Below are 12716 nucleotides of genomic sequence, written 5' to 3' on the forward strand. Positions count from 1 at the left end.
CTCTGTCCGGTAGCGAGTCCAGCCAGTCACTCACGGCCACAGGAGAGTCAAAGAAGGCAGTCCGATCCTCATGTTCCACTCGGAGTTTGGCAGGGTAGTGCATAGAGTACTTTAGGCCCAGCTCACGAAGACGACGTTTCACCCCCTGGAATCCCATCCGCTGTTTCTGGACAAGTTGAGTAAAGTCCGGATAAAAGTTAATGGATGAGTTCTCATGTCGAACCGGGCCATGGACACGTGAGGCCTGCAGAATCGCATCCCGGTCTCTGTAGTAAAACAGTTTGGCCACGATAGGCCTCGGGGGGGCCCCCGGCCGTGGCCGCCCGCCCGGAACTCGATGAGCCCGCTCAACTGCAAAGAATTTACTCAAGCCCGCAGGGGTCAGCTGTTGGAGGATGAGTTCCTCGACCAGGAGGTCAACCGGGCGGTCGTCGGAGGACTCCGGTACGCCGATGACACGGATGTTGTTGCGTCGGGCCCGTCCCTCGAAGTCTTCCAGCCGCCGGGCCATCTGATCATTGACCACCTTGATGTCACCAAGCGCGGCCTGCAGGCCCGACACATCCGCACCAAGGGTGGAGGTCCGCGCATCGAGAGTTTGAACCCTCTCGTTTGTTTTGGAGAGATCCGCCCGTATTAAGGTGACATCAATCGCCACCGTATCGATCTTGCGGGCCAGGGCCTCGTATTGCGTGGCGATGGTCTCCCTGATGCCATCAATGGCGCCCATGATATCCTGTAGGGAAAGTTCCGAAGAGACGGATGTGCCCCCACCGGCGGCGTCTGAGGGGGGACCGGCCGTTCCAGGGGAGCCTCTGCCCTGTGTGTAGCGGTCCATGTTGTTGGTCTGGACCGATCCCCCACGGAGGGAGGCCTTAGTCTTACGCCCCTCGGGGCCCCCCTTGCCCCCCATGTGGTCACAGACTCCGAGGGGGACCGCCGACCAAAAGTAGCTGAGGTACAGGCCCTGGAAACCAGCGCCTCACCCGAGGCCACAATATGGCGGTGCGGGGGGACCCAAGGCGATAGGCACTCTAGAGGCAGGCGGAGACAAAGCCTTGTGCAGAGGTCGAGGAAACACCCCGCCACCTCAAGCGCTCCACCGGCCAGCCCCCCGAGGTCTGAAAGTGAAACCGAAAGTGGTCGAGCGGCCCCTGGCACCGAGCCGCGGCCGCTGTTGTTCAATTGCGACACGGCTCCACGATTCACCTTCGCCCCGGGCACCTCCGTCGGGTGGGTCCCAAAAGGTCAAACAACGATAACTCAGGATTCCCAGGTCCGATTAAAGTTCTGAAAAGAGATACGTGCTCAGCCGGTCGTCATCTCCCAGATTCCATAAACCACGTCAGGATATTGTCAGGATAAATTCCGAGGAGCAGCGAGGGTCCGGGGAGCCCTGTGCTCACGCGACCATCTTGGATGCGCGCTAGGCTCCTCCTCCGGTACAATACATTCTTATTGTGAAAACGCTCAACGGTTTCTTCTCTGCATCTCTCTGAGAACAAAACAAGCAAGCACGAGTGACTGAGTGAAAAGTAGTATATTGTTTCCAGAAGTCTGAGGTTATTGTGTTCTGAGGTTGAAAAAAACAATCTCTCTGATAACAGGAGATTCTAGTAGCACTACGAGCTAGGCATGCGAAAACAGGCTAACTTATTCGGCGTGGGTGTACAGAGTCAGTCTGCCACCAGACCCACAGTTAATGTTAACCGCAAATGTGCAGGTCCTGTATGAAGGGTACTATTGGAACTACACTACATGGCACCCAACGTGGTATATTGATGGCGCACTTACTCAACAGTAGAATCTGAGTAGCCCAGTTGTGCTTATTCTCAGAGACCCTACTTACAAAACCCAGAGACGTCTGGAGTAAGTGGGCAAAAACTCCGCCCCAGCTGAGTAGGCGAGATATCCTCTGTATAGGCTGTTGGTTAATCAAGCTTGAAAGGACAAATATGCCAAAATTGTGCATAAAATCTTTGCATAAAAACCTTTACATAAACTTCCTTAAAAACAGTCAAATCGTGTTCTAAACACAATGGGTGAAAAAGGGGGAGATTTAGACAATCTAGCCCGCAGACTTAATCAGTCTGGTGAGGAAGATGCAAATGCAATCCAAACTGCAGACAAACTTTGACAGTTAAACTACTCAAACATGGGTTACCACCCAAAGGAGGTGTAGTAATATTTGTGATAGAGGCACACGAAGGTTTCAAAACAGAGGTATTCTACTCATGGGTTATATTCCCAGAAGCTGATGCTGTAACCTAAACTTTCCATTATTACATACATGATGACATTCAAGCTGTCTACACTCCTTTTGAGAAGACTGAGATTCCGCTTACTTTCCAGGAACATATTTTCTGGTTAAATGGCGCGCTACCCCACATAAAAACAAGAGCAAAGCTTGGTCCTCTAGGGATTCCAGGAGCAACATGGCCGATATTAGCGACCTATGCACTACATCCAGACATTGACACAATGCCACAGGATTAACTACTTGTTCAACACAATGAGTTGATAAAACGCTACAGAAACATGACACACTTCGTCTTGAGAGTTAAGTAACAATGGGGCAACCCGAAAAGCCACTGGGCCTGGGTAGATAATGGTACAATAAGATAATACTTTCACCTTGGTCCTGATGAAGACCCTGTTCACAATGCGCAAAATTGGTTGTTCAGTTTAGGGGTCGAAACGTCGACATTTCTCCTTTGTTTGTATTGTCAGACATATATGACTTACCACCTCACTTTTCTGTGCACCTTTTTGCTTGAAAAATACCCACTGATGAATTGTATTCTACTGTATATAAACTGATTAACTTCAATGTTGTGATGAAATAAAATCACACTCATTTGGTTGTTAGATTGTATAGTGGTGCTCGACTTTGTTCAGATAAAACAGATTAACTCTTGTACACATCTATCTTTCCTAAATTGCTTTCCACTGGGACATTATCTTATTGTATCACAGTTCGTCTTGAGCACACTCGAGGTCAAACCTACAGTAATTACACCTACTGCAGCTCCTACACAGAGCACAGGTACTAAACTTACTCCACAAACATTACACGCGGTAATGGGCAAAGTGCCCACAAAACGTGAACAAATTCGTTTCTGGGTAGCTCAGAAAATAACCCAGTTAGAAGCAGTATTCCCAAATACCACTCCATTTGAAAAACATAGAATGTTAACAATCTGTTTTCCCACAGGGATTACACCACAGTTAGAGGATTACACCTCTTGGGGTACAGTCTTTGTTGTCATATGTACCAGAACACATGGCATTCCTTCATTAGCAGTAGTACCAGATGTATTAAGACAAATATAAAACGACTATGGAGCAGAACCTGCCCTGAACTTAGGGATCAAGTTGTTAATAACTATGACCAGGTATCAGCCATAATACTAGCTAACATTAAAGGGGAAGCAGCATCAGTGGCAATCCGCCAACGCTTAAGGGAGTTGTCTCCATTAGAACAGGAGAATGAACTACCCAAAATAATTGACACTGCATATGCAGCATTAGGCAGGGATAGTTTGGGGGGAAAAGCTTTGAAACCTCAACTTCAGGGCAGTCCTGAAAAGTACACTTTTAAACAGACACCCACTTCTTCTAAAAAGAAGTGGGATAAAAAAGAAAACTCTAAAGACAAGAGATGTCAGTCCCAAGGTAGGTCTCCTCAGCAGGAGCACTCTGTGAAGAGGTACAACCTTAGGAATAGAGACAATATTAGGAAACAATACTGATACACGTTCCTCTCCTTCCTGTCAGGGCTCGAAGAAAAGCTCCTAAAGAGAAGGACGGTCAGAACACAGAGAGGAGCGCACACAGTCCAGAGATAAGCAGCGCGCTCAAAACTTTACTTCTAAAAAAGAAGATAAGCAAAATCCAAAACCTCAATTTAAGAAAATGAAAGTTGCTGGTCTGAAAATCAGACATGCCCAGAATTCTGAGGACATAACTTCTGAACGGGGAATGGGCTTGGACGATGCTTGACAGTGCGGCAGAAGTAACAATAGCTCGCCAAAACTTGAAGGAATTTCTGGCGACAGTGGAGTTGAATGATTACATCACAGTGGAAATACCAGACACTAGGGTGAGCGTCCCACATAAGTTATATAAAATAACACTTCGGCTGGAGGGGGACAAGCCAGGAAAGTAAAAGCTCTTTTTTTGGAAGAACTTATCTTCTGGTTATGACATCCTGTTAGCAGAACAAGATTGGACGCCTGCATTCGTAATTGAGCGCCCTAGGGGAGAAAGTATACATTTTAATGCGTTTTCCAACTATGTTCCCGTTCACCTAAAACATGCATATGCACAGGAGTGGGCAGTAGTCCAAGCTCCAGCATTGTACAAAAATCACGCAGGGTGGGATGAGAACTCGACCTACCACGTGATCCCGTTAAAAGTTTCACCTAATACTCAGAGGCAATACCCAATAAAGCAAGAAGCTAAATAAACAAGTCAGGGAGATCTTAGATCAACTTGAATACCAGGAGGTCATTGAAAAATGTACCTCACCAATGAACAATCCTTTGTTTCCCGTTTCTAAACCAGACAATACATTTCATCTAGTATTAGATTATAGACATTTAAACTCATGCACAAAGACATTTGCTGTCCAAAATGCATAATGAATAATATTGTGCGCAAAAAATACAAAACCACACTTGATATCTCAAATGGAATTTTCTGCCAAAATATAGCACCTGAAAGCAGGTATCTAACAGTCTTCAGTGCGTTAGGGTCCCAGCCACAATTCTGTCGGTTGGCACAAGGGTATGAAAACAGCCCAGGTGTATTTTCAGCAAGAGTAACGGAGTTACTTCAAAATTTTGATGAAAAAGCATTGCCCTATTTGGATGATGTTTATCTGACTACTTAGAGAGGCACTTGACCAGGGTAAGCACCATTATTATGGGATTTGCCACAGAAGGCTACAAGTTCAACTTTAAAAAGTCAAAAATAGCCCACCTCAATGTCCTATTTTTGGGATAGGAGTAGTCAAGTGAAGGCAAAAGTCTGGCAGCTAACTTTTAAGAAAAGTGTGCGCTGCTCCAGCCTCCAAAATCATTGAAACATTTACAATCAATACTATCAATTCCTAAATTTCGGCAGAACATACATTTTAGATTACGCACAGAGGGTAAAACCTTTCTATGAATTAATCAAACCTGATTTTTCAGCCAAAGGACACAAGAACATACTAATATTCTTCACTTACTCCAGGAAGACATGATTGCTTCCAAACACTTACAGACACGCGTAAACGTATGCCACTTAGTGATCCGAATAATAGCGGGTCAATGCGGGTACAATTATTTGACTTTAATGAGGCAGAAACTGTACCTATCGCTTACAAATCACACCTGTATGCAAATGCAGAAATGTGTTTCACTTCAACAGAAAAAATCCTGACAGCCGTTCAGACTGTTGTAGCAAGAGAAAGAGCACTGGCTCGGGGGAAGAGCATCATTGCCGTGACTCCAGTTCCAGCTTTAGAAGCTGTTACAAAGGCCAGCATCTCAAATGCGAAAACTTTACATCCTAGGTGGATACAATGGGCTAATTCTCTTACTGCAACAAACGTTGAATACAGATTTGATCCCAGTTTAAAAACTCAGACATTCCTGCATTATGAAAAAGAATATCCTCTACCTAATGAAATCTTGCCTCTTAACCAGTATGAATATATTATATACACTGACGGATCTGCGCAACTGGCCATAGGAGGTAAGCAACAATATATTTAAGCATGTGCTATCGATAAAGGTCGCATGTGTGATGGGAAGTTCCATCCTAGTCGCACAAAAACGCAATCTCTAGGAGACTGCAAGGCTCAGTTGGCAGAATTAAAAGCACTAATACTTGCACTTGTAAATACAGATCACGAATTCCAAACATTAATCGTGTGTGATTCCTTTTACTGTGTACAGTCGTACAATGAGTACTTACAACATTGCGAACAAAACGGGTTTAAGGATGCAAAAGGTGGCACAATTAAGCACAAAACGTTATGGGAACAGGTAGCGGAATTGAAATCCGAGCTATCAAGGACTCACGTGATCCATACGCTGAGTTATCAACGTGATGGCATTCACGTTGAAGGGAATTCATTGGCTGATGACGTCGCAAAGGGGGCTGTACGCACAGCTTCTGTATCTGCGTTGACTCGTTCGAAAACAAGAATAGACGGAGATATAATGGTAGCTGTCATCGCATCATGCAAAGACAGCACAGAAGTACCTAAACATTTTCCACTCAAAAACTCATACAAATTAGATGCACAAAACATTCCATATGCTCAGATTCCTGGAGTGGGGGATAGGGTAATACCAAATTTGGATCGTAGGCAAGGTTTAACATTAGCTGCACACGAGGGTTTGGGCTCTGCCAACACAGGCGTTATGGAGACTATGTCATTACTGAAACAGCGCTACTGGTGGCCAGGGTTATCCAAGCAAACTAAAGTCTATGTCTTAAACTGCAACATCTGCCAGCAGATTAAAGGCTCCACCATTACACGCCCGACACAGACGCCATTACTAAAGTCAGACAAACCTCTTGGATGTGTGTACTTGGACCACTGCGGCCCCTTACAAACGGACGGGGCTTACAGGTATATCATGGTGGCAGTGGATTCATCCTTGAGATTCCTATGGGTTTGGCCTCAGCGTTCTGCTGATGCTGCTGATGCCCGAACTGTTATAAAAGATTTGCGAGTCTTTATCGGTACATACGCAGTTAGCATGTTACACTCTGACTGCGGCCCTGCGTTTAGCTCACGGGCTTACAAAGAGGCCTTGGAAGGAATGGGTGTAGCATTGCGGTTCTCATCTCCGTATCATCCTGAGGGAAATTCTGTTGAGGCGAGAAAAAACAGAGACTTAAAGCAATCTTTAACAGCTAGGGTATTAGGCAAGGGCGGTAGTTGGGTCACACACCTGTATGTGGTACAGCGGGCATTAAATACCCAGCCAAGAAGCTCTCTAAGGGGGGTCACTCCATATGAAGTCCTCTTTGGGACACAAATGTGGGTACCTGATCTTGATTGTGAAGGCGCAGTGGCGGATGAAAAACCATTTGATATCCATGATCGTTGGGCTGTTTTACAGAATCTAAAAGAGTCCAGGACAAAACAAAGCAATGTCCATCTAAAGCAGATCGCCACTGAAGAAGTCAAGGTAGTCACGGCAAGATCTGTCTAGATCCCACAAGTCGGGGATCTGGTCTGAGAGAAAATTGCGGACATAAAGGAATTTGGACCCTCTTACAGAAAACCTGTACCTGTCCTTGCAGTACACGGAACAAGAACTGTGCTGCTCCCTCCTCTTGCCGGAAAAAAGGAGAAAAGATTTGTCTCAATCGACTTAATCAAACCACACTATGTGGCCGATACTAAACAGTAGGCCAAGTGGGCTCCGATGTAGCAGACGTCCTCCTCTAGATACAATCCAAGAAGTTCAAACAGAAAGACTCATCACATTTGAAGAGCCACCTGTAAGGAATGAAGGACTAAGCAACGATGCTATGGAACTTGTTCCACTTGAACCAAACATTTAAAATCAAAATGAAAATCAGAATAATTCACAAGGTGCAATTAGACCTAATACAGATGTCTACATCAACATGCCTCGTAGAGAGGAAAAAGACATTTCAACTAATCCCGATGCAATTCCAACAATTGATCGAACTGCTTCTGGCTACTTCATTAACTTTGATAAATTTTCTCTGGATTCGAGCGAGCCGGAAACGACGACAGCCAAAACACCATTCAAGCAAGAATTAAAGAACTTTTTTCTCTTTCTTCAAAAGACATACCTGGTATCACCTTGGATTGAACTCTGGGTATTTTCTGGGATAATGTTTTTTCTTTTATGGCTAGGTTTAATTTTGACTTAGTATGCTTATTAATGGACATTATCTTCAACAAGATTCCACAGCCCGATAGGTCAACATCCTCCTGAAGCCACATACATCGTCACATCGTGAGCGAAGAGACTTGTCATCAGTGACCATCACAGCTGTTCCTATACCAGATGGTATAGTATGGGACAAGGTTGATTTCAACATATTCGGACCAACCGAACTTTTAAATATTAATCATGTATTTAAAATCTCATTAAGTGATTTCATTATCTCCAGTTCATTTTCTGATGATTGGGACACTGAAACAGATACTAACATGTTATCTGATTTAGAGAAAACTTCAGCATTTTCTAATAATTAAATGTTAGAAGGTTCATCAGATTATGACAAATTGTACAGTTACCAACATTTTGGTCATCATTTCCTGGAACAATCCATTTCACCTACGAATGTATTTGAATACAATCAGTGGGACCATTGCCCAACACCACCAAAAAGTAGTTCACAAACGTTTGCACAGAAATTTGCATACTTTTCAGTGTTTAACATCACCGATCCAGCCTCTTTCTATTATAAGGTTGCACCAACATCAGCACTGAAAATCATGCTAACAAACACTAAACAGATTTACTCATTTTTGTCCCAATTGTCTGAACAGGGTTTCGACCTATGGCAAGACGAAATTGACACAAAATCCATTTGGGGTTCAAAAGACTGGCAAGTCCAGGGTACAGAGGCACTATTTAGAGCATGCCTCATTCCACAGCAGATGATCTTTTTAAATGACATCCTGTCTTGGAATAGCCAAGATAAAGGACATGAACTCTACAAAGTTTCCTACACCAACACATGGGTGGCAAAATGCTTCTACAAAGAAAGGGGCAACAATTGATGACATATTGAAGTACAATACGACAGACCCCAATTGGAAGGAGTGGGCGGTTTGGCCCTTAGACACAATCACATGTCATAAAAGGTTCCTGCACATCACCGAGGGACTCAATACGCATAGGCCGGACCCACGTTATGTACAGAGAGAACATCCAGGGGTAGTGACATCCTATAGTGTTGGGAAATTGCACCTACAATGGCTAAAAACCTCAACACTTGCAGAAGTGAAACAACACTTATCTTTACTCTCACAAGACATGGATCTTAGGGGCTTTTTACAAGGACCTAGGAAGCAACGTCAAAAACATTTCATATATGCAGGCATTTATGCTGCCTATCATTAAATCTGGAAGATTTCCCAACAAGAAGCCGCAGAGAGAATACGGGAAATAGACTGTATAAACTTAGAAAAAACTTTTGCTGTGGTGGATAATGGGTTAACAACTTTGCCCTCCAGAGTATATTCATTGGGCAACATTGTTTCTTCTGCTATTGACATACTGGAACAGGATTTAGCCATATTACAACACGGCTAATCACGGTTACGTTCTATTATGTTATTGAGCTGGATGCTACAATCTTTGCGTGCAGGCCTTGTGACTTGACGTTTTATAAACAGTACGTCTCTGTTTTCAGAATACAATCTAACTGATACACAGATTGAAATGGCACAAAGGGGAGCTAAATATACAATGCTGCAAATTGAAAAACTGGACAGACTACCATTTACAGTAGCTGAATTACCATCAACTGAGTGGCTAATCCATGGCCAAATCACTCTCCTGGTCACTACATTTCAGTTTCACTATTGCCTTGAGCAAAGGCAGGCAGGCAGGCAGATATTAAAAATTTGGTAAAGAATACATTAAGAAATTCTGGGATATACCATGTAAATTTCGATGCTGGAGTGGGGGTCGAGAAGTGTTTCTTAGTGGTACCAACTGCAAGAACACTTTAAGCGGTTCTCTCATATGCCAAGATATCGTTTTGCACGGGGCCTGTAATGGTTCAGTTTCAAATCTGTCTTGCCACATGAAAGGAACACCAGCTGCCATAATATCCCCAGTGTTCGAGTTACTTTCGAATCGGAGTTACTTGATGCTGAACGATCAAGGTTGTTTTGGCATGCTTCCAGGCATTGCATATCTGGTCACCGTGAACACCAGGGTTACTTGCTGTATGCAAGTATTGTTTCCTCCGACAAATACAGTCAGGGAGGCGCTAGTATGGCCTTCACTGAATGTTTTGTTGATACAGTTTGATGCTTTGTGCAGAATAAAAGCCATGCTTTTACAGAAAACCGTACCACTGACCTCCACTCGAAAAACCTTTGAACTTCAAGTTGTAAGGACCACGACCGAGATACAGGCGCTAATTCGAACAAATTGCCCCCTACATTTTGTAGAAATGGTGGGACGTATCTTTAATATGTCTGATACGAGTGGCATTATACACCTATTTGAGACCATAGGGTCTGGATTCCTTAGCACTTTCCAGACTATCCTCGGAGTTATTCCTAACTTCATACACTCCGTGTTTGGAAGTATTTTCGGGGATCTACCTCTGATACTGCTCGCTGTAGCTGGAATCCTGATTATCATCTACCTGCTGCGCAATGGACGGACCATCCGCCAGCGAGATTGCGAAGGCTCTCCTGGAAAGACATTACCGTGAGCGCATGGTACAGCATCTCGGTGCACCTCGCCTACGAGAACTAAGTGCTTCTTGGTTCTTATCCTTCAGACCAGTCTTTGAGGACTGCATTGTACCTGTCTTCCGATGCCTGTTCTGCGGAGGCGAATGCGAGTTGGACATCTGTCTGACACCTCTGACGGAGACGCCAGCGGACTTAGACTCCAGGCTGGAACCTTTGTGGTCCCATGCAAGACTCTGTCCCCAGCGTATTCCTATCTTAACGCATGCCTTCCTTGAGGAGCCGCAGGTGCCTTTAACGACTGAATTAAATTTCAGCTCCTGCATTGACACAGAGGTTTCGAATCAGATACCGGAAGCCTACACACCAGCTACTGGCAACAAGGAGTTACATCTATGCACACTTGACGTGCTATGCGAGGTATTGCAATGTTTGTCCCCTGCAGTAGCAGGCAGCGATGATAATATGTCTCCCAGGCAGGACTTCTAATCTGAATCTGGCTCACCGTGTGCTGGGAACGAAAATTGAACCTTTTTCCTTCCATTTCGTTTTTCAAATTGACACTTTCTATCTCAAAGCATGGCCTTCTAAGTATGCTTGCAGTAGTTCAACTTATGTGATCGAACTCGTTTAGAACTGTGATTTGCGGAACTTTACAACAATGTCAAACATTACCAAAGAACATTTTTTCCTCGTTTTTTAAATAGTTTTTAACGCTTTTAGAAACTTTTTAAATGATTACTTGATAATTTTATGCATTGACACTGTTATAAAATGTGTATTTCAGAAATGTGTATTATTATTGTTAAGTATAAGGTGGAGTGGGTGTTATATTTCATATCTGTACCCTAATATAGGTCCAGGGAACACTGTACACTTTCCCTATATCATCTCCCCGTTATTTCATATGAACGAGCCTTATAAGGACATAACTCCAAATAAGGACAGAATGCCTTATAGGGACATCACACCTTAGAAGGACTGCAGCCTTTTATGGACTATACCAGTCACCTAGTTCCATGCCGAGGGTGGGTTTTTCCCAATCGATATTGCTAAGACGTCTTAGTTCTAGTAGCACTGCGAGCTAGCTAATGCAAAAACAGGCTAACATATTCAGCGGGGGTGTAAAGAGTCAGTCTGCCACCAGACCCACAGTTTATGTTATCCCCAAATGCGTGGTCCTCCATGAATGGTACTATTGGAACTACACTACAGTAGTGGTAAAGGGGGAGTCTACCTACCTGGTGGATCTCAAGACCCCCAGGAAACCTTAAGGGTACACCATGCCAACTGCCTCAAACCCAACTGTGAGAGGTCTGGGGTCACCATGCTGTTGGTGAAAGATGATGGGGAGCAGAAGAGTGAACATTTCCCTGATCTCTTGTCATCTAAAGAGAAGGATGATTCAGTGAAGGGTGTCTAACAAAGTGAGGGCCAGCACCAAAGCAGAAGTCTCAAGGATGCCAGAATTGGGAGTCACTGAGCCCTTTAGTAGTCCCTGGTCCAGCCCAGTGGTGCTGGTACTAAAGGCAGCCCCACTGGGCACCACCCAATAACTCAGGTTGTGTGTTGACTACAGGGGGTCTACTCAGTCACCAAGACTGTTGCACAACACATCCCCAGGCTCATCACCTCATAGATAGGTTAGGGGCTGCACATTTCCTGAGCACTTTTGATTTCATGTCAGGGTACTGGAAGATTGCCCTGAGCGAGGGGCTAAATAGAGGTCAGCCTTCCCTACCCCAGAGGGCCACTTCCAGTTTAAATTGATGTTCTTTAGACTCAAGAATGCCCTGCCACCCTCCAGAGGCTGGTGAACCAGGTCTTGGCTGGGATGGAGGCCTTCAGTGCTGCTTATTTAAACAGCATAGCTTTCTACAGCAGCACTTGGCAGGACCACCTACTTCACCTACAGGAAGTGCTTTAGGCCCTGCACCAGGGAAATCTATCAAGGCCAGTAACTGTCAGATAGGGCAGGGATCTGTGGTGTACTTGGGACACCTGGTGGGTTGGAGGAAGGTACAGCTCCTCCATGCCAAAACATTGACTATCCTGGCCTGGGAGGCCACAAAAACTCACACAGAAGTGAGGGCCTTCCTGAGTCTCACTGGGTACTACAGGAGGTGTGTCAAGGGATATGGCACCATTGTTGCCCCCTTGACTGAGCTGACTTCCAAGAAGCAGCCCAGGAAGGTAATCTGGACAGATGCCTGTCAGAAAGCCTTTGACTCCTTAAAACAGGCCATGTGCACTGCACCTGTGCTCAAGGCCCCTGACTTTTCCCAGGAGCTTA

General features: G+C 44.8%; 1 protein-coding gene across 3 annotated transcripts in view; it reads right to left on the reverse strand.

Annotated features, from left to right (window-relative positions):
- KPNA5 (karyopherin subunit alpha 5) overlaps positions 1-12716 on the reverse strand; it is a 357927-nt gene that overhangs the window by 13527 nt on the left and 331684 nt on the right. The gene's annotated exons all lie outside the window — the stretch shown is intronic.

This window comes from Triturus cristatus, chromosome 6, assembly GCF_964204655.1.
Source record: "Triturus cristatus chromosome 6, aTriCri1.1, whole genome shotgun sequence".
In the NCBI taxonomy this organism is placed as follows: Eukaryota; Metazoa; Chordata; class Amphibia; order Caudata; family Salamandridae; genus Triturus; species Triturus cristatus.